This window comes from Rhamphochromis sp. 'chilingali' (assembly GCF_963969265.1).
Source record: "Rhamphochromis sp. 'chilingali' genome assembly, chromosome: 11".
Lineage (NCBI taxonomy): Eukaryota > Metazoa > Chordata > Actinopteri > Cichliformes > Cichlidae > Rhamphochromis > Rhamphochromis sp. 'chilingali'.
Window position 1 is genome coordinate 18,659,086 of NC_137938.1, and position 23,791 is coordinate 18,682,876.

The window sequence follows — 23,791 nt, forward strand, 5'->3', positions numbered from 1 at the left end:
GGAGGTGGGTTCAGGTGGGTTTTTTTGTGTGTTCTTGGGAGGTCTCTTTTTTTTAACCCACAGAACTCGTATGGGGTGTTATTCCATGTTCTCTTCTGGGCTTCTCCCATACTTTTCTCTCATCCAGGTATAACAGACTGCTTTACATCCCTTCATTATCTTCCTATAAGCTTACATGACTAGTCCCTTAAATCTGCTTAGCTGGAACGTTAAAGGCTTAAAGGGGCGTGGTCTGATATAACTATGGCATGGTATTCACAGGCACGTGGAATACTAGTCAAGTAGTTTTTCAATTCAATTTTATTTATATAGCGCCAAATTACAGCAGCAGTTGTGCTTTATATTGTACTGTATGTGGCAGCACGAGGTGAGAATAAAATAAATACTCTTCACAGTTTAAAAGACAACGCCACTCCGGGAATTTCACCCAGAGAATACTGGAAGTAACACTAATCACCAAGAAGGCAGTTAGGTTTGTTATACTCAGTACAGAGATGAGGTTCAATGATAAAACAAGTTGACAATTTATTAATAATTATTTAAAACACCGTATAAAAACACAATCATAAATATCCATGTACAAATATGCTTAAAAAGGTATTCAGAGCTGAGGCTTACCAGTGGAGGGGCAGGGATGCCACGCACAAACTCAAAAAAAGAAAACACACCAAGACACAAGTGCAACACAAAATCACACACTCACACTAATAAACTAAACAAGGCAGGTGTGTACACTCAAAGGATCCCACCACCAAGGCATCCTAGTCTCCTCCACGTCGGCACTCCGCATCTGAATAAAAGAAACAAAGAAAATTTTAATATATTACAACAAAAATAAAATGTAGCGCTGGGGGATAACCCAACTGCAGGACCACACTGGTGATCTGCAGCTAGAAAAAGGGCCTCCCACCAGTGGCGTAACAAAAATCAAAACAACAGATCAAAACAACAGAAAAAAACAACATACAATCTGGATAAAACTTTAAAATCTGGAGCAAACGGAATCGCCGTATTGCTCCAACTTGCCGTCTGCCCAACTATAAGTTAATCATCCGGTCAATCAATATGTACGCCAGCTGACTCCCATAACCGGCATGCATATGGCCGCTGTCCACGCCGACGTCCACTTTAAAAAGCTGGCAGCAGCAGGAAAAGAAACCTCGCAACGGGAACAGACGGTAAAAGCAAAGCAAAGCAGCAGCACTTCAGTTAGCGTAGCGTAAAACTAAGGCCCACACTTCCTGCAAAGCATAATAAGTAATTACTATAAAAGAACAATAAAAGGCAGAGATCGCAACAAAATTGAATTGCGTACCGAGTAAACCGCGTCATAGGAGGCTTCTACAGCTATGACCTAAAAACAATTTCTGTTTACCACCAAGTAAGGTAATGTACACACTACAATGAGTAAACACCTACCAGCCGCGATGGAGGCTTCAGAATGATCTCTGCAACACCAAAGGGAAGTCAGGTGACCAAAAAGGAGATCACAGGTAAGTGATCCAGGAACGCTCAAATGGCCACTATTTATACTAGCGCCCCCTAATGCGCCAGGCTGAAAGTGGGTTGAACCAAGGAATAACATTCATTCTGCCACATGTAGATCCTACAATAATAGATACAGAGAAAAACAAAACAATCATATGACCCCCTATGAGCAAGCACTTTGGCGACAGTGGGAAGAAAAAACTCCCTTTTAACAGGAAGAAACCTCCGGCAGAACCAGGCTCAGGGAGGGGTGGCCATCTGCTGCGACTGGTTGGGACGAGAAAAGAAATACAGGATAAAGACATGCTGTGGAAGAGAGACAGAGATTAATAACAGATATGATTCAGTGCAGAGAGGTCTATTAACACATAGTGAGTGAGAAAGGTGACTGAAAAGGAAAAACTCAACGCATCATGGGAATCCCCCAGCAGCTTACGTCTATTGCAGCATAACTAAGGGAGGATTCAGGGTCACCTGGTCCAGCCCTAACTATATGCTTTAGCAAAAAGGAAAGTTTTAAGCCTAATCTTAAAATTATAGTATCTGTCTCCCGAATCCAAACTGGAAGAGGGGCCAATACAGGAGAAATATGCTCTCTCTTTCTAGTCCCTGTCAGTACTCTTGCTGCAGCATTTTGGATGAACTGAAGGCTTTTCAGGGAGTTTTTAGGACTTCCTGATAATAATGAATTACAGTAGTCCAGTCTAGAAGTAATAGCTGTTCATAACACTTCCTACATTGAAATAGACGGCAGCGTGAACTATCGCATGTCTGCCATTACCTGCCCAAAACCGGAAGTGACGTCATTTTCTCGGAAAATGTAGTTTTTTACTTGTAGGCCTTATAAGCCTATACTGGTGTTTTTAAAAGTTGTGTTTGACTTTATGCTTTTCTGAATAGTTTCTGGGATGCTTAGAACTCAAATTGCACTGCTTTAAATAGTTTATCAGAATCAGAATACTTTATTGATCCCTGGGGGAAATTATTCTTATTATTTTATTTTATATCCACATGCTTTTTTCTTTCCAAATTTGATTATAGGATTGTTTTTTGTTTTTTCTGCAGTATATAAAAATAGGTGAATCTCAAAAATAAAACTATGACTACACCAGAATAAATTTCATGTTGTTGTAAACTATTTTTTGCAACTTTTTTGTATTTAAAGTTTTGAGGGATAAACCTCTTAAATTTCTCTAAGTAGCAATATATGTAAAATAAAATTTGGGCTATAACAGTTGTATTGATGTATAGCAACTTGAAATGCTCCCAAAAATGGCACTACAGCATGTAAAAATATAAAGTAAGCTCTGGCGGACTTGGTTCTATGGTAGGTCTTAAAAGGTTAATTCTGACTCTTTCTATGCCCGACAAAAACCCACACTACTATCTGATAATACCTTTATGGAATTTGTAAATAACCAAATTAAACTCTTTTTAGACACCAACCTTTCCCCAAATATTTCTAGCCTTTTAGTTTGGGACTCAATGAAGACCTATCTCCGAGGACAGATCATTTCATCCATCGATTCACTTCCGCTTATCCTTTTCAGGGTCGCGGGGGGCGCTGGAGCCTATCCCAGCTGTCATAGGGCGAAAGGCGGGGTACACCCTGGACAGGTCGCCAGTCTGTCGCAGGGCTAACATATAGGGACAGACAACCATTCACACTCACATTCACTCGCACATTCACACCTAGTGGCAATTTGGATTATCCAATTAACCTATCCCCACAAGCTGCATGTCTTTGGACGGTGGGAGGAAGCCGGAGTACCCGGAGAGAACCCACGCAAACACGGGGAGAACATGCAAACTCCACACAGAAAGACCCTGGCCTGATGGTGGAATTGAACTCAGGACCTTCTTGCTGTGAGGCAACAGTGCTAACCACCGTGCTGCCCAGAGTTTGCCCAGATCATTTCATATACAGCTAATATGACGAGGGTAAACTTAAAAGAAAGGCAAGAATTGGCTGGTAAAATAAAAACTTAGACCATCACAATGCACATAATAAGGACTCTGAGGTTTACAAGAAACGTATTGAACTCCAAACCAAATTTGAACTTCTTTCAACTCATGCAGTAGAGAGGCAACTCTTAAAGAGTAGGAGTACATTCTTTGTGCATGGAGAGAAATCGGGCAAACTCCTAGCTGACCAAATAATGGGTGTAAAGGTAGAATTTTGGTAGAATTTTTCAAATCATTTGCCCCACAGCTTGTACCTCTACTCCACTTGGTTCTATCTGCAGCATTCACACAGGGCAAACTGCCAACCTCCTGGTACGATTCTTCCATAACTTCAATTGCAAAAAAGGGGAAAGATCCAACTGAGTGTTCATCATACAGGCCAATTTCGCTTTTGAACGTTGACTTTAAGAACCTAGCTGAAGCACTAGCCCACAGGTTGGAAAGGGTACTGCCAGCAGTCATATCTGAAGATAAGTCTGGCTTTGTTAAAGGGTGCCACCCCTTTTCTCAACATCCGACACCTTCTTAATATCCTGCACACGCCGTCCAAGGACACTCCAGAATGTGTTCTTTCCCTTGATGCAGAAAAAGCATTTGACCGTGTAGAATGGAACTATTTATTTACTGTGCTGGAAAGATTTGGGTTCGGTGCCAACTTCATCTCATGGATCAAGTACTTATACTTGTCCCCTGTTGCGTCTGTTTTCACTAATAGGCAGAAATCAAAACCATTCCAACTTAAACAAGGCACATGTCAGGGTTTCCCCCTTAGCCCGTTGTTATTTGATCTAGCTATTGAACCCTTAGCAATGCTTTTTCGAAGCAGTAAAATTGTCCAGGGCATACAAACAGGTCAAACTGAACACAAAGTCTCTCTCTATGCTGACGATTTATTGCTTTTTATTTCAAATCCAAATACTTCCCTATTGTCTATATTGTCACTACTAACGCATTTCAATCAAGTCTCTGGTTATAAATTAAATCTGTCCAAGAGTGAAGTTTGTCTATTAAATGAAGAAGCTTTTCCAATAGATTTGTCGGGTTTCCCCTTTAAAGTGGTCAAAGAGCAGTTCACCTACCTGGGTATTACAATTACAAGAAAGTATAAACAACTTCTCAAAGCCAACTTTTTTACACTTGTAGCACCCAACTCAAGTAGCTCTGGATTAACCCTCGGTTAAGATGGTGATAGTACTTTGAGTGGGGCCCTGGGTACGTTACTTATTTTATTGGTAAACAGGAGAAACGATAGCTAACCAGTTTTAACCTTTGTACTTAGAAATCTTAATGTTGGCGGTGCCTCCACTTAGTGAAAATAAGGAGTTCTGTTTAATCTTCACTAAGAATAATGAATTTATCTAACATGCTAAACCTCTCTTTTACCTTTTTAATAACCCTTATCACTTATAACCTCTGCAAATCATAAATATGACACAACACAAAACTTTAAATTCAAAATGTAAGATTTAGTCAAACCAAAGTATGATTTAAATAAAAAAACAATATTCCAAGTTCTGAAGTGTTTCCTTACAATTCAATTGGATGGTTTTTCCCTCTTCACAATTCACAGTCAATGTTTAGAAACAACACATTTATCCAAGATATTCCCCTTTCAAGTTCAGTTCAAATTTGTAACCTTTTAGAGCTCCTTTACTGAAACCGTTGCAGGCCTGATCGTTGCTCGGGCTCGTTGGGCCAGAAAAACACACAAATGGCCGCTTCGCTTGATAAACAAGCAGAAAACAAAACGCACGTGCTCGTGGCTACTCACAAATCCTTTGGGCTAAGTGCGAGGACAAGCTGAGGGGCAGGCTCGGTTTGTGACCATGCGGCCTCCACTCGGCAACGTGGTCGGAATTAGCGGCATACATGGGCTGCTGAGCACACTGGGACAAACCCACGGAAATCCTATCCACAGCAGAAGGGTCCAGAGAATTCCTCTCGGTCCATCATCACAGGGCAAAACAGTCCATAACAGGAACGTAGACTCTGCATCCACGGCTATTGTTTTGACTATTCTCCCGTTAGCTCTGGTACACAACCTCCTCCGGTAACGTGCTGCTGCCGACTCTCACTAGCTTAGTTTTTCTTTTCTTCGCCTCACTTAGATCCCGCCTCCCTTACATCTGATTGGACAATAGGTTTACATCAACCAATGGGATAAGAACAAATACAAGATTGACAACCCAAAATGAGCTTGTAAAACAACTTGAAGCAAATACAAAGTTTTCCTTGTTTTACATTAGATAACAAACCTTTGGGTTTCTTGTAACTTTAACTCCATGAACACTTAAATTATAATTGACTTCTATTTATTGTGATTTTAAACACGTTTTTAATGCATTTGAACTCTTGTTTTGTTTTTTAAACACATATGAAATATTTACAATAAAGTTTTTACATGACAATATTTATATCCTCTTAACCTGTAGTGTCTAAAATAGATATTTGAGACCAGGCTACACACTATTGAAGAATGTCAAACCAAGTCTTCAATAGTGGCCACCCCTGAACACAACTCTGGTTGGACAAATTAATACAACTAAAATGAATATCCTTCCTAAATTCTTATACTTATTTCAATCTTTACCAGTCTTCCACCCCATGTCTTTCTTTACAATTCTAGATTCTATAATCCCCACTTATATTTGAAAGGGTAAACGACCTCGAGTAGCTATAAGGTGCATTTACAGAAACCTAAGATTGAAGGGGGTCTGGCACTCCCAAACTTCTGCTTTTACTATTGGGCTGGAAAAATTCAGTTCCTGACCTACTGGTTACAGTCTGGGGAGGGTGTGGGTCCCACCAGCTGGCTGGCAATGGCTTGCTGATCTCATGTCGTGTCTCAGTCTGGAAAAGATCCACTGCTCCATCCAGAACCAAAAGGGCACATTTGGAAAACTTCTCTAACCTTCAACTTAAGGATGCTTCATACTAATGGATTTGCTTCTCCATAGTGGTGTGATGTCTGTCTGTGTTAACGGGAACGTGAAGCTCAGTGAGGGTGTAGCTAACTTCTGTGTGGTTCTAATGGAAAGGGCTAGTTAATATCATAATCCCTCCAGGGCTGGCTCTTTATTTCTTTTTCTGTTTTTCTCGTTGCTTGTTTGGTAAATAATAAGAGAGGATAACAATGTTCCAACATGAGAAGTTCTGTTTTGTATTCATTGTAAACAGTTTGTGTTTTAGTCTTCTTTTTTTCTTTGTAAACTATATCCACAAATACTCAATAAAAAGATTTTGAATAAAAAAACTGACACTGTCTTTCTTCAAGAGGCTCAATTGGCATCTCAACAGCCGAATAAACTTTGCCATGATTGGATGGTCAGGTATATTTTTTGTGTGGCAGCAGTCAGAGTAGGAATGTATAATTAGCAATATACATCCTGATAGAGGGGGTCCTTCAGTTTGGTCATAGATGATATGCTAGATCAAAGCACTCCGTCACAGCAACACTCTTGCAATGTCTTGCTCTATTGGTACATACATTTGGTAACCCCTCATGTCAGGTTCAGGTTCAGGTTTATTCATTTATATAGCACATTTACAAACAACAGGGTTGATTAACCCTTTAAAACCTACCATAGAACCAAGTCCGCCATAGCTTATATTATATTTTTACATGGTGTGGTGCCATTTTTGGGAGCATTTCAAGTTGCTATACATCAATACAACAATTATAGCCCAGATTTTAATAATATGTATTCATTAAGTGCATAGTAATTACATAAATTGCAAAAAAGTGCAATAAACTACAAAAAAATTGAAAATCGTTTTTGCTTTTTTAACATATATTTCTAGTTAGAGAAATTTAAGAGGCTTATCCCTCAAAACTGTAAACACAAAAAAGTTGCACAAAATAGTTTCCCACCACAGGAAATTTATTTTGAGTGTCTTCATAGTTTTATTTTTGAAATACACCAATTTTTATACACTGCAGGAAAAACGAAAATAAATATTATACTGCAAATTTGCAAAAAAGCACCATATGCATCAAAATAAACTATTTCCAGCAGTGCAATATGAGTCGTAAGCATCCCAGAAACGACACAGAAAGTCATAAAGTCAAACATAACTTTTAAAAAGACCAGTATAGGCCCTGAGGCCCTGATGGTAAAAAAGACTACATTTCCGCGAAAATGACGTCACTTCCGGTTTTGGGCAGGTATTGGCGGACATGCAAAAGTTCGCGCTGACGTCTATTACAACGTAGGAAGTGTTATGAACAGCTGATCGGATCGGCAAAGCGTTTTACTGGAATATTATGTTTTTGTTCCTGCAAGCGCTTTTTATGCAGTTTTTGCAAAGCTTTATGTGGAAGGAAACCGTGACCTAGGACAAGCTGATGGCATAAGATGTAAGTACAACTCCTCCGGTTTCATATGCAAAAAAAATTATTGCGCTAGCTTACGTGGTTGCAGAGCTACCGGGATTTAAAAATAGTTACGTAAAACAGAGCGTGCCCGCTCCGACCGGCTCTAAAGGGTTAAAGTGCTTAACAGTCAGCAAAAAAACAAAACAAAAAAAAACCCAGCAAGAGATTAAAAGTTAACAAACAACAAACACACCAACAAACATCAAGGTGACAGACATAAAACAGGCCTGATGATAGTTAAAACTAATTTGATAGATTTGAAGATATATTAAACAGGAAAAAGCTCAGACCATCATAGCAGCAATCAGAACACAGGATGGCACTATGGTGTCAAAACCCATTGAAGTGAATGAGGCCTTTAGAGATTTCTATATGCAACTCTTCCTCTCAGAAGTACAAGCAAGCTCACAGGAAATTAACAGTTCCCCCTGAACCTCCAAACTCTCTCTAAGGCACAGCTGGACTTGCTGGATGCCTCAATTTCAAAGTAAAAGATCTTAAGGGTAATCAAAAACCTCCCAACTGACAGGGCCCCTGGGCTGGATGGGTTTACAAAAGACATTTGCTGAGAAGCTCTCCCCTTTACTCCTGCAAATGTTTGATGAGGCCCTGGACATAGACAATCTGCCACCAACATTGTCAGGGGCACTTGTTTCACTTGTCTTAAAGAAAAATAAAGACCCACTTGATGGTAAGAGCCACAGACCAATGAGCTGCATCAATTGCAGAGCAAAATTTTAGTCAAGGTACTAGCAACCAGATTAGATAAGGTCATGACTTACCTAATACAACCCGACCAAGTCGGTTTTATTCAGACTCGCACCTCTGCCGATAACATTAGACACCTAATTGACATTATGTGGGCAACCCAGAATAAATCCCCAACGGGGTACTCTTCTCCAGCTATAGCCCTCTCCTTAGATGCAGAAAAGGCATTCGACAGGGTAGAGTGGCGTTTTCTATTTTGTGTAATGGGAGCTTTTGGCTTTGGCCCACAATTCATGAGGTGGGTCAAACTTTTCTACATCAATCCAAGAGCTTCAATACTAACAAATCATGGCCTCAGACAGGCATTAAATACTTGGGCAGTACATTCCCCCTTTTGTTATCTAACATAGAATTTCAAAATTAGCCTGAACTATTGGACAAGTTCAGAACTGACATAATTAGATGGTCCACTCTGTTTCTTATCATTTGGGGCACAGTTAACATCATTAAAATGAACTTTGCTCCAAAATTCAATTACATGCTAGAAGCATATAAGCTTGGGGTAAGCGGTTACAATCCCATCAAAATATTTTCATCAATTTGACAGGCTGTGCAAGCAGTTCATATGGAATAACAAATGTCTTAGACCAGGGGTGGGCAATTCCAGGCCTCAAGGGCCAGTGTCCTGCAGGTTTTAGATCTCACCTTGGGTCAACACACCTGAATCACATGATTAGTTCGCTATCAGGCCTCTGGAGAACTTCAGGACATGTTGAGGAGCTAATTTAGCCATTTAAATCAGCTGTGTTGGTTCAAGGACACCGGCCCTCGAGGCCTGGAGTTGCCCACCCCTGTTCTAGACGCTACAGTAACCAGTGGAGTCGGATGGCCTGGGGGTCCCAGACGTACTATTCTACCATCATGTCTGTGAAGGTTCTCAGTCATCCAGGTCTGAGAAAAGCGTCTGGACTTCTTTGAGTTCAAAGAAGTCCAGACGCTTTTCTTTCCAAGTTCCTTAGACTATTCTACCATCATGCTTTTAGTCTGAGACACATGGTTCACTGGGCTCTACCTCCAGCACAAGGCTTCTGAACAAAGTGGGGAGCTTCCACCTGAAGTGGGATTTATATCTGTTCAGAATAGAGGATCAGATTAAAACTTAGGCATGTTCCCTGCCGGATACACGATGGATGGGTGACAGAAGTGGCGTGTTGTGTGCCTGTCGGGACTGTCGACTGAGGACATCGAAGACATCTACCTATTTGGAACAATGATAATGGGGTTCTGGCTGATCAGAGCTGGCTTAACTCCGGCTTATTGGAAATTGAGGAATGCGGTTACAGCTAGTCAAAACCCCACAAGGCTAGCCGGTATGATCGAAGGTCTGGGAAGAGCTGTGAGTACTCAGACTGTTCTTATGAAACACAGTGTGGGATTCAGTAATATGGGACTGCAATTCAGATGCAGTCTGTTTGCACTAACCCAAATAACCACCATCTTGATCTCATGCGGCTAGCCCCCACCGTCGGTGCCAGCTGGACGTTTGAAGGCCAACGCTGACGAGAACAGCAAAATTCTCCTTGATAACGAAGACATTTTGACTCTCTTTTCCAGATCCCTCAAGGCCACTTGCATATGTTGCGGACTGTTGACTTTGGCATAACTGAGTAAAAGGACACTCTCTCAGGCTGAACACAGGACACACACTCTAACTCTAACCCCTTTATCCAACCCTGTTGCTTGTCATGTGTTTTCATGGTGTTGGAGTTTCATGTGCTTTTGTGCTGAGGAGTTTTTGTTTTCTGTACTCATACTGATCCTCTATCAGGAGCTCAGTCTGAGTAGTTTCTTTTTTTCCTCCTCCACTGCACTTTTGTATTGTACATTTCATTGTTTTTCCTTTACGCTACCTGTTCTGACCTGTCTCCTCTATGTGACGTTTGTGTAATGTATGTACGTTTGGAAGGGGTCCAAATTTGCTGCAAGCAACTGCAAGCAACAAATAAGTGTCAGGGCTCTGTGTGCGGTGAGATGAGGCTCCAAATGCAGGACTCTGAGACGGAATGTAACTGAAAACTTCAGCTTTTATTGCTGGCACCAAACAAAAACTGAAACCAAACAGGCAGGATCTGAGGGTACGACGCGACACTGAGCAAGGGTAAACACAGGGCTAATATACACAGGGACATAATCAAGGAATGGAAAACAGGAGGGAGACACAGCTGGGAGAGATTGGGGCTAACGAGACAGGGGGAGCGAAGCTGGACACACTAACATAAGACACAGACCTTCACAATAAAACAGGAAACAAGAGATCACTACGCAGACTAGACACGGAACTAAACCCACACAAAACATGAGAACACAAAACCTGCGAACAAAACCCTAAACCAGAACCACAGTAATATAATTTATCATAAATAATGAAAACACCAGAGAACCCCAAAACACTCAAATGCAAAAATAAACCAAAACATAAGGAACTCAGAATGCTGGGTCGAAACTGACCCAGAACCGTAACAATAAGGGCTTCTTTCATTCGCATTAGAAGCACTTCATAAGACCTGCAAAACTGCTTTCTGAGTCTAGATAATTAAGAGTTGGAGACCCGGGGCAAATATACCCTAGAGGAGAATTGCTGAGAGTTTTAGAGAAATGATGTGACTAAGCTTTTCCTGTCAAGAAGGGGTAGTGAAGTGATTTCAGTATTTTTAGTTTTAGTAGCTTGTTTTAGCGTATTTGACACATGAGATGTGTCAAGAAGGGGTGATTTTGGGTTTAATTTGAAATAAGGGGCTTTATCAAGAGAGCTTGATAATTTAGCTATGATGAAACTTACTCATAAGTAATTGCTTCTATGCTAAATGTCAGGGTCTGCGGAGGCAGACCGTGCGGAAACGTGTGTGGTGGACCCAGGTGCGAACACAGGCAAGGATGCAGGAGTGGATTTAAACAAAAGCGAGCCGTTTATTATGGCTGATGAAAAGGAACAAAACAGAGTGAAGGCAGCATAAGAGTAACCGAGGAGCCTCGGAGGCCGGAGCTGCAGCAGACGAAGAACAGGCCGGACCGGGCGAGGATGAAGGCTCTGAGGCTGCAGCTGACGAAGCACAGGCCGGAGCTGCAGCTGACGAAGCACAGGCCGGAGCTGCAGCAGACGAAGCACAGGCCGGAGCTGCAGCAGACGAAGCACAGGCCGGAGCTGGACCGGGAGGAGCAGAAGCCAAAGCTGGACCAGGCGTAGCAGAAGCAGAGGCTGGACCAGGCGTAGCAGAAGGTGGCTGGATGGGCTCCTCGGGCCCTCCAGCTGATGTGGCATGGTGCTGGACGTGCTCCTCGGGCCCTCCAGCTGACGAGGCGTGAGGCTGGACGGGCTCCTCGGGCCCTCCAGCGGAGACGGGAGGCTGAACGGGCCCCTCGGACCCTCCAGCGGAGACGGGAGGCTGAACGGGCCCCTCGGACCCTCCAGCGGAGACGGGAGGCTGAACGGGCCCCTTGGACCCTCCAGCTGACGAGGTAGATGGCGGCGTGGGAGCCGCGGAGTCCTGGATGAGCTCATCCGAGCTCCCAGCAGGAGCTGATGCACAGCCAGAGAGATTTGGGACCCCTGGCTGAATGTTAAGCTGACCAGCGGACCGTACTGCTATCGGGGACTGGGCTACTGGAGCTACTGGGGCCTGCGCTACTGGCGGCACTGGAGCTACTGGGGCCTGCGCTACAGGCGGCACTGGAGCTACTGGGGCCTGCGCTACAGGCGGCACTGGAGCTACTGGGGCCTGAACTGAAAGTGGCACTGGGGACACTGGAAACTGAACTGAGGGTGGCTGCGAGGGAGCTAACTGAGCTGTGAAGGGCTGCGAGGGAGCTAACTGAGCTGTGAAGGGCTGCGAGGGAGCTGACTGAGTTGTGAGGGGCTGCGAGGGAGCTGACTGAGCTGGCCTGGGAGGAGAAACACGAGCAGGAAAAGGAGCAGGCTCAGAAAAAACAGTCCGAGAAATGGCAGGCTCAGGGTCGACAAAAATAGCTCTATCAAAAATGAACCCGCCGTCCACTTCATGTTTTGTAGTTTTAGCATTGTCCGGTTTATGGCGGCGGGCGCGCCGCCTCCTTCGAGCAGAGGAAGCTGGCGCGATGGGCGCTGATGGCGCCAACACAGAGGGTGACGTAGTGGTGAGTTCCCCGTCGTCCGCCCCCATCCTTGCCAGAAATGAGACAGGCGAAAAATAGCCTAAGCGGATCGGAGACGGCGAGCGGCTGGTAGGCTGTGCAGCAGGTGAGAGGTCCTCCTCCGGGATGAGCCAGGGTTTCCACCGGAGCTCGTCCTCCCGATAAGCCCGTAACACCTGCTGCCGCTCTTCCTCGCCAAAGTCTATGGCTTCCGTTGTCTCCGTGCGCCACGCCGTGCGGCCAGACCGCGGTGAAGACGCGGAAGCCGGCGGGGTGCGGGCGGAAGGTGTGTCTGTGGCGAGCCTCACCGTTCCAACTCTGACCGCTACTGGCTCAGGAGACAGCGGGGAAACGGCGCAACGGCACGGCTCTGGTGAAGGTGCACGCCCACCGGGCCGCTGCTCCTGCGGACGGAGTTGGAGGGTGGAGACGAGAAAGTCGCTGACGAGGGGGTGCAGCGTCTCCCATAACCAGGGGAACACAGATACGCACACCCCTACTTGGCGGGCGAACTCCTCTCGTTCCTCCTCACTGGAACAGTGCAGCCACTTGTCACATAGAGACCCCACTGTCCGGACGATCCCCCTCCTCTGTGTCGCTGGGTCCGACATGTTCGCGTCGTACTGTCAGGGTCTGCGGAGGCAGACCGTGCGGAAACGTGTGTGGTGGACCCAGGTGCGAACACAGGCGAGGATGCAGGAGTGGATTTAAACAAAAGCGAGCCGTTTATTATGGCTGATGAAAAGGAACAAAACAGAGTGAAGGCAGCATAAGAGTAACCGTTCAAACGAAAACCTAAACTGGAAATAAACTAAGGAAAAGCTATGGCTTGGAATACGGAACACAGAGGTGGTAACACAGACGACGCGACACAGACTGCATGAAACACAGAGACTAAAAACACATGAGGGATGATCAGGGGAAGTGGATGCACACGGGGAACACAGGTGACACTGATAATCATAACAAGACACGGCAGGAGTGAACGTAACACTGATGGGAGATGGGCAAAGTAAAACAGGAAGTACACAGAGGTTCAAACAGGAGGGGAGAGAGCACGGGGAGAACGCAGACATAACGGGCTGGGGAAAACATAGAATAAAACACAAAGAGGGACGAGGGCTCATAAATACACAGAGGGGCACACAGGGGGTGAGAGTCACGAAGGGAAAACACATAAGGAACAACGTAACAGATCAACCCAGGAAGCATGGCCTAAATAAAGAACAAAATACAAAAATACATGAAAACTAAGAATACTGGGCCCACATGGCCCAGGACCATGACACTAAAACTTAATTGATTGAAAATGTTTGTTTTCTCTTTGATCTTCTTAGTAGAATAAGCGGTTATAATGATTTTCTTATGATCTATTGTGAAAGGTGACACAATAGATTGTGGCGAGACAAAAGGGAGGCGAGAATCCAGGAACCAACCAGAGAAAGGGGGACCACAAAAGAAGCACAGAGCACGACAGTTCAAGAAAATTTGTTGTTTAGGAGATTAAAAGCTTGTTAAGGTTAAATGTGAGCATAAAAGTAATAAAGAGTAATGTGAGCGACTTTAGTAATAGTTTCCAGGATTTCTATGTTATGTAAATTGCCCAAGAATTAGTGTTAAGACTGGATTTATGTTATCCGTAGAGGGGGTGGGAAAACTTAACTCTACAGAGTTACAGAGGCTCTACAGAGGCTGTTTCCAAAGAGTGATAAACGTAAGTAGGCCTTTTGATCAGGAAAAGCTAATTATATCTGTTGTTAGTAAACAGTAGTTATTGAGGGAGTCAGTTAATTAGTTTAACTAATAGAATTAGTTAAAGATGGGGAACTGTTGAGGTTTAAATTTATCATCTTAAATGTTTATATGCTGAATATATTGCGTTATATAAGAAAGGCCTAACTCTGAGTACACTCTGTGCCAAAAAGTGCTGACAGGAAACTGCATGGTTTTGCAGAGGTGTGCTTTTGCAGCTAGAAAGTGAAACCAACTAGGCTGTTTGAGCGAAACTTAAAGTGTGGAGTGACGTAGAGAGCAAGTATATAAATAACTAGGCTTCCATTTGTGCTTTAGACCTGAGCTTGTGTGTTCGTGTGTTCAGGTCTCCATATCCAGGATATGTTAATTAAAGATAATTTTTAAAGTAAAAGACCACTTTGAGCCGTGTCTTTCTTGGCCCTAAAGAATCCAAAAGAACCAGAATTTAACACTGCCCAGTTAAGCACAAAGTAAAAAATAAAACTTGCTGTGGTTTAGGAGTAATGAACGTTACTGCACACACAAATTACAATTATGTTTTGTTGTTGCAGACAATATATCATTATGAGTATGAATAAGGTACAGTATATCATTGAAAACCAGAAATACCAGTTTAAGATGCTATACTGTTCTCTTGTCCTGTCACTCTACTGTTTTTACAAATGCCAGGTAAAAAAATGTAACTGAAAGTTATTCCAAGCAATCATTTGTACCATCACTATTTTAGCAGAAAGCTAATGCTAACAGCCAGTAGCATTAAGCTTTTTTTCTTTGTTGGACCAGTGATTCTCAACCAGTGTGATGTGAATGAAACAAGACATTTTGAGGTAGTCAATGTGTTTCTAGGTTGATGAATAACACAATAACTCAGCTTTTCCTAGTTCTAAGGAAACATCGGGCAACAAACCAACATTCCTGTATACGCTCTGTAGAACATGTATTACTGTCCTGCCAGTTAATGTTGATACCTTTAGTTCTCTAGAGGTCCTTGCATGTGAGCTGACTGGACCCATTCCCACTATCATAGCTACTGTATACCGCCCCCCCCCCCCCCCCCCCCCCCCCCCCCCAAACCTAACCCTGTCTTCCTTAGTGACTTTGCTAATCTACTAACCCATCTTTCATCTCTCTCCCCAAATGTGATCTTGGTGGTAGATTTCAACATTCACATGGACAATAATGACCTTCTGCTCACCAGAGACTTTTCCTCCTGTCTCGAAGGCTCTGAATTTAAACAATTTATCGACTTTCCCACTCACTCTAAAGGACACACCCTGGACTTGGTCTGCTGTTCTGGTCTTACGCCCTCGAATCTTTCTGCTACTGAAATCCCCATAACTGACCACTTCCTCCTTTCATTTAACCTCACTCTCTGCTGCTCTTCTACCAAGCCAACCCGTCTCATCTCGTTCCGCAACATCAAGAACATTGATATGGACATTCTCACTACCAGTTTGGACAATGTTCAGATTCCGGACTTCTATTCTACTCCTGATGATTTGTTGTTATATTATAATAATTGTCTACGCACTGTCCTTGATTCTCTGGCTCCTGTAAAAACCCACTCTGTTTCCTTCGCTCGCTCTGCTCCCTGGTTTACCTCTGACCTCCGAGCTCTGAAGGCCAAAGCTCGGCAGCTAGAGCGTAAATATAAGAAATCTGGTTTAACTGTTGATTCAGAAATCTATAAATACCACGTACTTCAGTATAAAGACTCCATTAACAAGGCCAAACAAAGCTTCTACTCTGGTATTATCAGTTCTCATGAAGGTAATGCAAGGACTCTGTTTTCAGTTTTCAACAAACTAATTCAACCCCCCAACGCTTTACCACCGCACTTCTATTCCTCTGAAATATGCAACTCCTTGATGCTGTTCTGGACTACGAAAATCGATAACATCCACCAGCAACTCAGATCAAATGTTGTGTCTATGCCCTCTCCAGAACCTTTTCTCCTTTAGCTGTTTTCCACTTTTCATCTTCCTGATTTATCTGATATTTCCGAGTTAATATGTAAATCAAAGCCTGCCACATGTCATCTTGACCCCATGCCCCCATGGGCTTGTGAAATCCTGCCTCTCTTCTTTACTCCCACTCATTTCTGCTATCATTCACTCTTCTCTCACCACTGGTATCGTTCCCTCCTTATTGAAGACTACTCTAGTCACTCCTATACTGAAAAAACCTTCTTTAGATCCTAACAACTTTAACAACCTCCGTCCGATTTCCAATCTACCCTTCATTTCTAAGATACTCGAAAAAGTGGTTGCAGCTCAACTTCATTTACACCTGGTTAATAATAACATCTACGAGAGATTTCAATCTGGTTTTCGCTCATGTCACAGTACCGAAACTGCTCTACTTAAAGTCACTAACGATCTTCTAATCGGAGCTGACTCTGGTCTTCTCACCATTCTCGTCCTTTTAGATCTGAGCTCAGCCTTTGACACCATTTCTCACTCTGTCCTTCTAAGCAGACTTTCCTCTCTCGGCATCTCTGACACACCCCTCGTCTGGTTTCAATCATATCTCCTCGACCGCTCCCAGTTTATTCAACTAAGATCATTCCGCTCTCGTCTATTCCCCGTCACCTCTAGTGTACCCCAAGGCTCAGTTTTAGGCCCTCTTCTCTTTATAATATACATCCTCCCTCTAGGTACCATCTTCCGCAAATTTGATCTTCAGTTTCACTGTTTTGCTGATGACACTCAGTTATATCTCTCTTGCAAACCTGATTCCTCCCTCCCACCTTCTTCCCTTACAGAATGTCTATCCGAGTTAAAATCCTGGTTTACCTCTAATTTTCTAAAGCTCAATGAGGATAAAACTGAGATCCTCCTTATTGGCACCAAATCCAACCTTTTGAAGGCAAACCATTTCTCACTCACCATCGATAACTCCATAGTTTTCCCTTCTCCTCAGGTTAAGAGCCTTGGTGTCATCCTAGACAGTTCACTTTCCTATAAATCTCACATCAATAATCTCACCCGTTCTGCCTACTTCCATCTACGTAACATTAACAGATTGCTTCCTTCTCTTTCCACCCAGTCTACATCCATTCTTGTACCATAGTCTTGTTACCTCCCGTATTGACTGCTGCAATTCTCTTTTGCATGGTCTCCCCCAAAAATCCCTCCATAAGCTTCAACTGGTTCAGAACTCTGCTGCTCGCATTATCACCAGAACCCCCTCCTACCAGCACATCACCCCTGTTCTTCAGGAACTTCACTGGCTCCCTGTGAAATTCCGGATAATTTTCAAACTTCTTCTGCTCACCTTCAAGGCCATTCATAACCTCGCTCCTTCTTACCTTTCTGACCTGTTAACCACCACTTGTTCTGCCCGTTCACTTCGTTCTTATTCTTCTATCCAGCTTACTGTACCTTCCTTCCGCCTCACCACCATGGGAAGCAGAGCTTTCAGCTGCTCTGCTCCCAGGCTGTGGAACTCTCTGCCCCCTGTAATAAGAAATATTGGTTCTCTCCCCCAGCTCAATCCCAACTCAAAACTCATCTGTTCAAATCTGCATATTCACTGTGAATCCACTGTTTGTTCATTTTATCTTGTGCTTTTATTTTATTGTTCTTATTCTGCTATTGTTTTACTAAGTGTTTTATCCTATTGTAAAGTGTCCTTGGGTGACTTGAAAGGCGCTCATAAATACAATTTATTATTATTATTATTATTAAAACACCCTATATATCTGGATTGCTGTCGTGTCACTCCCTAACTCTTGTGTTCAGTAAAACAAAAGAACAGAAACAGAAAATGACTTTTACGCACTCACTAGCCAATTTGTTAGGTACATTTTAATATTATGGAGCACCAAATAACAACAACGGTCACTTTAAGGCTATACTATATGTATGTATATATATATATAATGTTCTTCCTCTACACCCCCCCCCCCAATTTTTGCACATGTCGAGGAGCGTGTCAGGCTACATTTCACTGTGTGTTATACTTGTATAACTATGCATGTGACAAATAAAGAACCTTGAACCTTGAACCTTGAAAAAAGGCACTTGGTGACATTGGGTAGGAAGAATCCTTTAGCAGAACCAGACTCAAGGAGGGGTAGCCATCTCTTTTTTTCTTTTTTTTTTAACTTCCGGCGCCGCTCCGAGCTGGCAGCCAGTATCAGCAGCTCCGACCTGACCGATTCCTTTTTTCTCTTTAATATATGTTTCTTTGTTGTTTTTGTGTTTATTGTTTTGTTTTTCTATTGTGGACTGCTGTCCCCCACAATGGAGCTCAGAATTCTATGGACAATGGTGTTCTTTATGACATTTTTTACGGCGTCTTTGTCCGGAGAGCGTGTGGAGGTCCGACCTCCTATTGTTTACAGCAGGGATCAGCTGTTCTGATTTATTTATTTATTCATTCATTTTTACTTGTGGCGATTTTTTATAATTACATGCAGCAACAAGTGGGTGAACTATAATTTTTTTTTTTTTTTTATATTCTTTATTTCTACAATATTACTTCACAAAGGTGATTACAGGCATTAATTAACACAGTTTACAAGAGAAAAACAAAACAAAACGAGAAGGAAGAAAGAAAGAGAGGAAAAAAAAAGGGGGGGGGGAAATTATATATATATAAAATAAAAGGAGAAAACTCCGTCGGGAGTGAGCAATTAACTAAATTGGTGGTTTCAAGCTTTAAAAAGAAAATTCGGTTTATGGGTATTGACGTATTGAACCCACTTATCCCAACACAAATGGAACAAGGCCATCCTGTCATTAACATGAGCTGTTACTTCCTCCATCCTATATATCTCTAACGTAATTTCCCACCATAATGACAAGGTCGGTATGTCTTGCGAGGACCATTTCTTTGTTATACATTTCTTACTTGCAACCAATAAAGCTCTTAACAGACATATGTCATTTTTGGACCAGTTCTGCGGTATACAGCCAAAAAAAATTGTCTTCATATCCTGAGGGAATGTACAGTTAAAAATGCCTTGTAATATACCATGAATGTCTTTCCAGTAAGTCCGTAGCAAGTCCCACATAATATGGGTGTGATGTGCTCGTTGGTGTCCACAGTTTCTCCAGCACACTGGAGGATTCCCATCATCAGCTAGATCAGCTGTTAGCCCTCGGAGCCTCCGCTGCCCTGTCTACCGCCAAGCAAGCTAACACTCGGGCCGGGAATGGGCGTCGCAGTAAAGTTAGGAGGTACCGGCCAGCGATTCCATCTATTATTATGGGGAATGTGAGATCTCTCCCCAATAAAGTAAACAAACTGGCGGCTCTTACCCGACATCAGAGGAGCTACAGGGAGTGCAGCCTGATGTGCTTCACAGAGTCGTGACTAACTGCGCTAACTCTGGACTCACACGTAAACATGGATGGTTTTCATCTGATCCGGGCCGACAGAACAACGGAGAGTGGAAAGAAGAGAGGAGGGGGTCTGGCTGTGTTTGTGAACGATAGATAGAATAGAATAGAATAGAATTCAACTTTATTGTCATTGCACATGCACAGGTACAGGGCAACGAAATGCAGTTTGCATCCATCCAGAAGTGCTTTAGTGATATAGATATATTACAATATATATTAGCAATAATATAGATATGTGAGTATATTACAGAAATGGTGTAACTCTGGGCATTTATCTATCAAAGAGACGCTATGCTTTAAGGCAGGGGTGTCCAAACTAATTGGCCCGCAAGTAATTTTATAAATAGAATAGAATATGGACCGCACTTCAACTTTTGCTTGAGTGTATTGCACTTCTTAGTTTTAACACCAGGGGGAGCTGCTGTTGATCAAGGCAGTTGCTCCACCAAAAAGAACAATCACAGAATAAATTTACCCCAAGTTACTAAACATGGCAGAACCAAAGAAGCGAAAGGTAGAAAGTGAATGCAGAATATTTCAGACACGGTGGGAGAGTGAATATTTCTTTAAAGAATTCAAGGGGAAGTGTGTCTGTTTGATTTGCACTGAAACCGTGGCAGTTATGAAAGAGTATAATGTACGACGTCATTATGAAACCAGACATCAGGTCTATGCATCCTACACTGGTGCAGAAATTAAAGCAAATGGTAGCTATCCTGCAGGGTCAGCAACAGTGTTTTTTTCCTTGCTCAAAAGGTCCAGGAAAAGGCTACAATAGCCAGCTAAGAGGTCGCCCAACTCATCGCAAGACATGGTAAGCCTTTTTCAGATGGAGACCTCATAAAACACTGCCTCGTTAAAGTCACCGAAATAATGTGCCCAGAAAAAGTGCAGGACTTCAAAAACGTCAGCATGTCCAGAAATACAGCCAACATTAGACTGCAACTGTCTGATAAAGCTGGGCTTTTGATTTTTACTCCATCGCATGCGATAAGAGCACCGATGCCACAGACACCGCACAGCTGCTATTTTTTTTTTGCGGGGAGTGGACGAGAGCACGAGCACTTTGAGTGAGTAAAAAATATATTCCACCGTACCCATGTGTTAATGTGCAGGTGCACATGCTTCAAATATCAATAATGCGCATCAATTCTGTCACTACCCTGCTTTTGCGCACCACTTTCTTATATGCGTTTTTCTTGTTAACACACAGAGTACACACCGCTATGCACAGCACATGCACACGCAAAGTCAGCTGATCTCATCTGATGCAGATTTGCTCCTTGATCAAGTGACATTTGTCCGGATTTTTGGCACGAGTGGCGTACGATCAGCACCGCAGCTGGATGGCCCGATTTACATACCCAGTGCAGCTGATACTCCAGAATAATTTACTAAAATTATATGCACTCCTGTTATTATGTCCAGTTCAGTCTGTTACTGTTGATAACGGTTTCAAAAGAATGTTAACAGGTGTGTTGCTAAGCCTAATAACCTAAATAACAAACTTGAAATTTACCCGTTCTATTTTCCCCTTTATTGACTTTTTCTCTGTACTGTAAATCTTCTGTCTAAGAAGAAATCTGAGGCTGCTGTTCTGAGAATGAGCTACCAAAGCTATTTCTGAATAAATCAATAAAGACCCATTTATGGAAAGCTGTAATGAAGGCAGTTTTGTCTTTAATTATATTCAACAATATAACATATTTGACCACTTTTAAGTGATTTTTCTAACTTTAATACACTAAAGTCAAGGTTATATACATAATTTCCAGTAAGTGGCCCAGCCCCTCCTATATTTTTATGTATGTGGCCCTCAGTGAAAAAAGTTTGGACACCCCGGCTTTAAGGATATTGAGCTGCTAGCGGTTAGCATGAGACCGTACTATCTACCGCAAGAGTTTACACACGTGATTATGATAGCTGTGTATGTCCCGCCCTCTGCTAACGCTGCAGCAGCCCTTGAGGTCCTGCACACTGTAACCAGCAGACTCCAAACACAGCACCCTCAGGCCCTTTTCCTGATCTCTGGGGACTTCAATCACATCTCCCTGTCCTCCACACTCCCCACCTTCACCCAGTATGTCACCTGCTACACCAGAGACAATAAAACATTGGACTTATTGTATGCCAACACCAAAGAGGCATACAGCTCATCACCTCTCCCTCCCCTGGGGGGCTCAGATCATAACCTGGTTCATCTCCAGCCTGTGTATAAACCTCTAGTACACAGAGAACCAGTTGTGAAACGCACAGTAAGGAAATGGTCGGCAGAGACTGAAGAGGCCCTGAGGGACTGTTTCCGTTCTACTGTGTGGGGCAACCTCTGCAGCCCCTTGGAGGATGACAGCATCACAGACTGCATTACGGATTACATGAACACCGTACCCATCATAAAAGTACAGTGTTTTTCTAACAACAAGCCATGGATAAATCCTGAAATTAAGACTCTCCTCAAGGAGAAGAAGAGAGTCTTTAGATCTGGAGACAAACAGGAGCTGAGAGTTGTCCAGAAGAAGCTGAAATGGAAGATAAGGCAAGGAAAGGAAAACTACAGGAGGAAGATGGAAGGGCAGCTGCAACAGGACAACATCAGAGGGGTTTGGAACAGCCTGAAGACAATCTCAGGACAAAAACCAACCCCCCAGGCTGCAGGAGACTTGGGGTGGGTGAATGACCTAAATAAACATTTTAATAGGTTTGATAAAACACCCACCCCTCCCACAGCATCGTCCCCCCCTGCTGCAATCTCCTTCATCTTCAGGGACTGCCTGTCCTTCATCTCAGAACTTCACACCTCTCAGCTTCACACCTCCCAGCTCCCAGTCATTACACACCCCGGCTTCTGTGGAGTCCAACATACACCCCCCTCCCCGAAAATCCACTCTTTCTATCTCAGCACTTCAAGTGAGGAAGGAGCTTCGCAAGATCAAGGTGCGGAAGGCTGCAGGTCCAGATGGCGTCAGGTCCAGGCTCCTGAGATGCTGCGCAGATGAACTGTGTGGCATCCTAGGATATCTGTTCAACCTGAGCCAGTCACTGGGGAAAGTACCACAGCTGTGGAAGACCTCCTGTGTGGTACCGGTACCAAAGACCTCCCATCCCAAGGACCTCAGCAGCTACAGGCCGGTAGCCCTGACATCGCATCTGAAGAAGACCCTCGAGAGCTTTGTTCTAAACCATCTGCGCCCCCTGGTAAGGTCTTCATTGGATCCACTACAGTTTGCTTACCAGCCTGGCATTGGGGTGGAGGACGCCATCATCTACCTCCTGCACTGAGCTCTGACTCACCTGGACAAGCCTGGAAGCACTGTGAGGATCACCTTTTAACACCATCCAGCCACGACTTCTGAGAGACAAGCTGGAGCTATCGGGAGTGGACCACCACATGTCCCAGTGAATACTGGACTACCTCACAGAACGTCCACAGTATGTGAGGTCACAGGGCTGTGTCTCTGATACACTGGTCTGCAGTACGGGGGCCCCACAGGGAACTGTGCTGGCACCGTTCCTCTTCACCCTCTACACTGCAGACTTCTCCATCAACTCCCCACGCTGCCCCCTACAGAAGTTCTCTGACGATTCTGCCATAGTCGGCCTCATCACAGGTGAGGACGACTCAGAGTACAGACAGTGGACTCTGGACCTTGTTAGACTGGTTTCAGCAGAACCACCTGCTGATCAACGCCGGGAAAACCAAGGAGTTGGTGGTGGACTTCCGAAGACGCAGACCAACCACACTGACATTGGTGAACATACATGGAGTGGACACTGAGATAGTGGACTCTTATAGTTACCTGGGTGTTCACCTGAATAATAAACTGGACTGGAGCCACAACACTGATGCTCTTTACAGGAAGGGTCAGAGCAGACTCTACCTGCTGAGGCGGCTGAGGTAATTTGGAGTACAGGGAGCGCTTTTAAAGACCTTCTATGACTCTGTGGTGGCATCTGTCATTTTTTACAGTGTGGTATGTTGGAG

The 23,791-nt window shown here is 43.6% G+C and overlaps 1 long non-coding RNA gene across 1 annotated transcript; it reads right to left on the minus strand.

The window, feature by feature from the left end:
* Window positions 1-337: 337 nt before the first annotated feature.
* LOC308405171 lies at window positions 338-5,530 on the minus strand. The gene is made up of 2 exons (XR_013973284.1): window positions 1,420-5,530; window positions 338-790 (listed from the first exon to the last, which is right to left on the minus strand). It is a non-coding gene; the product is annotated as an uncharacterized lncRNA (long non-coding RNA).
* Between the last annotated feature and the right edge of the window lie 18,261 nt (window positions 5,531-23,791).